The sequence below is a fragment of the Cibotium barometz genome, chromosome 2, assembly GCF_041138505.1.
Source record: "Cibotium barometz isolate CiBa-2024 chromosome 2, ASM4113850v1, whole genome shotgun sequence".
NCBI classification, from domain to species: domain Eukaryota; kingdom Viridiplantae; phylum Streptophyta; class Polypodiopsida; order Cyatheales; family Cibotiaceae; genus Cibotium; species Cibotium barometz.
The window spans coordinates 42,273,705-42,277,757 of record NC_141047.1 but is presented as its reverse complement, the minus strand read 5'-3'; the positions used below and the strand labels follow the sequence as shown (position 1 = coordinate 42,277,757).

At 38.3% G+C, this 4,053-nt stretch overlaps 1 pseudogene; it reads right to left on the bottom strand.

Moving 5' to 3' along the window:
• Positions 1–2,608: 2,608 nt before the first annotated feature.
• LOC147641093 (uncharacterized) lies at positions 2,609–3,568 on the bottom strand (annotated as a pseudogene).
• Positions 3,569–4,053: the final 485 nt, after the last annotated feature.

Here is a 4,053-nt window from a genome sequence, read left to right as displayed (position 1 = left end):
CCATTCGTCAATGGGAGCGTACACTAACATCTCTGCAATTGGATGTGGCCACAAGGGTCATAAAAAGCTATCTGCCCACATCACAACCTATGATCCGCTAGACAAATTGGTTCCAAGAGGCTGCAACATCATTGTAGAAAATATGATCTACCCAATTCAAGGGGGAGCATGTACTCATGCTCAACATTCTATTGCTTCCTCCCTAACCTTCTCCCCTGACCATGTAATTGCCAAATTCAAGGGGATATATATATATAGCTTCATACATAGAAAAGAAAAGAAAAGAAAAACAAAAAATAGTAAAAAGAGCAAGAGCACAAGAGCATCACACACTTCATCCACCTTTGGTGAGAGGTATCATCTATACCTTTCTCAGATATTTCACATGTGCTATCCTATAAATAATTGAAACTGAATGGGATCATATAGATGTACTAGCCAGAGAGGAAAATGTTGAGGAATTAGAATGGCTTATTTGCCTATTGACCATGACTGACCCCTACTCCTCCGTAGAGGACATATCCCCGATAGCCCAATGCTTTCCTTTTCCACAAGATGACTATCCTCGCATGGTTACATTCTTGATGAGTTTATGTGGATGGGAAAATGAAAAGGAGATATCTGACAATGATGAATGGACGGATGAAACTCATGGCACTACTGAGGTTGACTTTATTTATTTGGATGATGCGGATAGAGGCTTAGCTTTAGGGCTAGAGCCAGGACTCTACAACATCCTCTTATCGTATCCTCAGTAGTAGTGTGGTGACTGGTAGGTAGGTTAGTGTTTTCAAGTTTTTTCTAGTTTGGATTCCTTAAACGAGTCTTTAATTTTTCGCACTGATGTGCCTCTCGAGGTATAGTGCTTGTTAGTTGGTTGTACAGGTGGAAAAGTTTGAGGTGGGTTCGCTTTCAAGTCTTGAGATAGCCGCAACGCTCATACATAAATATCTCATCAAATTGCAGGCATTTTTCTCATCGAATCAAGGAGATCTCCAAAATACAAGTGTAATTCTTCCATACCCACTCTCTTTCGTTTTTACTGTTCAATTAATTGCATGAACTATAATGCATGACCACATGGAAATTGTCAATGTACTACTTAGTTTTTGAAGTTGCCTGACGTGCTAGTGTGAATCATTAATGAGTTTAACCTTATTGGATATATTCTTGAGAATGCATGCAGTCTTTAGTTAACCTTGGAATACGATTGTCTTGGAAGATAGTCAATCTAATGAGAATGAACAGGGAGAGTTGTCACTACCTTCCTTGCCTAGCTCTACTATGGCAACCCAAGCTGATTATGTATTATTAACATACATTATGCAACATTTCAATATTCGTGAAGACTATTGCTTGGCTGCCTTAGCAAATTTTAGTGAAGCAGACATGGGCTGGATATAGAGGAAGGAGTTGACAATTATCTACTAGTAGCTGATTCTGCATTCCAGGACTCCGAGTACCTACCTAGCAAGGAGATATTAAAGAAGATGTTCGATGAATCTAGGACATATGAAACCCAATTGCCTTCCGAGGAGGAGGCTATAGCAATTGCCTTCCGAGGAGGAGGCTATAGCGATTGCCGACTATCTTGGTTTGGTAGATATGGGCAAATTTTTGGCACCTACTGTGCATGAAGACAGTAAGTCCACGATCCCTTGTGGACAAGATCCATGCTTGAGGGTGATGAAAATCAACAGGTAATAGAGCCGAAGATTTTTCAAACTATAAGTATTTGATTTACGTGGACTTTGTCGATTGTGTCAATTAAACATATAACATTGGTACCAGGTATTTGTATATGATGATGATTTCCTGAAGAGAGCAGGAGGTCAAGATCATCCGGAGTTTCCACTTCAAAGTCAACAGGTCATCAAAAGGATGTTCCTCTCGTGCAATATATAAGACATTTGAATCATCAAAAGGTACGTGCAATTTACGACACTTGCTTAAAATTGACAACAGCAAGCAGTGACATGAGTCATGATGATTACAATTTTAATACGTAGATCATTATATTTCATAAGGAGTTCTCAAAAGACAATGTAAAATTTCCTTTATTCACATTCAAAGTACTATCCAGGTTTTGTGGTGGACATGAAGTGTCTTTAAATGCTGATTTAAATGCTGAGAAGGTGGTGCTTGTCGTTTGGGTGTTTGGTCAGGGGTATGGTTGCCAAGCACTAAGATGCCCCTACTACCTGTCATATACAATGTATGCTATTGTAGCGGGAATTACAGACCCAGAAACATTGCATCCATATGGAAAAAGATATCTAATAAGGACAAGAAAAAGCCGATCAGAACTCTTGCCTCCAATGGTGCAAATGCCAAAAATACATCTCCCGGCGGATGAAGAGGAAAAGGAAGACGAAGAAGGAAGACCACTGAAGAAGATCAAGCCCACCTCATCTAGACCACCTTCTCCCAACCCTGACTCTTAAGCGACACCACAACTGATGGCGCTCTCTCGCAGTTGACTGATTCCAAGCACATTGTCGCTTTTCTTTATTAATCAATTGTATTGCACGTGTCAATGATGAGGACTTGAATGTGTCTTTTTATTTTGCTTTGTGAATCAATTTCCTGTAAGTCCATTGATGTAACTCTAAAAGACTATTGGCTCGATTCTTGCCTCCACCATGTCTAGTATGCTTAAAGTAACTTGTTCTTGCCATGTAATGTGACTTCTCCATGCCTTGAGTTGACCATATTGGCAATGAACCGTATGTCTTTGCGAAATATGGTGTATGATTATATAGTATATGCTACAATCAATGACAAAACAGAAAAAAATCAGATGTATGTATTAGTAGGTCTCACAGTATTGAGATTGCACCAGTTTTTAAAGTTCTTACCATGTAATGAGTTACATGTTGATCACTCCATTCCACAATGAATGCCTTCCTCCAAGTCTCTAATATGTTTTCAAATAATTTTATCTCACTATTGCTCTAGCTCTTTTTCTCCATGAATGCAAAGATCTTATCAAGTGAAATCCACACGTCTGCCTTCCGATTTTGGATTGAACCTTCATTTCCAATGTCCTTGACTGGATTATGTAGATCTTTCCATCGATTAAACATCTTTTTCTTTGTTTTTATCTTGACAGTCTTTGAGGCAGTATGACAAAAATCTTTTAGCTTTCACACCACCTATTGATGGTTTTTTTGGTACTTTGCTGCCCCCTTGTGACCGCTTGTCGTCCTCCTCAATTTTAACATGCCCCCCATGCAAGCCAATGTCTGATAGCACTTTTTCTATTACTTTGATTGCTTTTAAAGATTCTTTTTTAGGCTTTAACGTCCATGCAAAGCATATGTACAAATACACCAGCTTCTCTACAATTCTACATAGTGCATGCAATGTGCATATGTGCACTTGGGACAGAGGAATATCAACCATTGCTTTGAAATCTTTATCTTTTAAATGCCTCTTCAGGAGCTTTATTCCATAGCACATGATCTAAAGTATTGGCACTTGACATGCAATATAGACATGGACTCTTTGCACTTGCATCTTTGCTTATGTTATACATGCATTTTAGAGTCTTCAAATCACCTGCCATGTGCCATTCCACTTTATAGTCATCACCGAACCCAGGCACATGAAGGGCCCTTCCATTTCTTTGCTCACTAATAAGTGGTGATGGAATTGTAGTTTGATGAAACACCCAATACAAAATTTCAAAGTCTTCTTTATCCACCTGTGTCATTAGGAAGAAGCTCATGTTTAATACACGTTTCGTGTTTAAATTATTTCTATGTAATACATAGTCATATTCAATGATAAAGAAGATACCTCAAAAGATCCAAGTGGAAATATGTTATTCTCCGATTAAACACTGAAATATCTTGCATCATCTTTTGTAATTTGTGTCTAAGGCCATGTTCATTAGAGTGATAGTAACCCTCTCCATTTTTCTGTTCTTTAAAATCTCACACTTATCCAGTTTCAAAACAAATTTTAGAACTCCTTCATATTCTTCTTGACTAATCTCAAAGAACTAAACTCCATACCTTTACAAAGCTTCAAGATCAAAGAAAATATTGT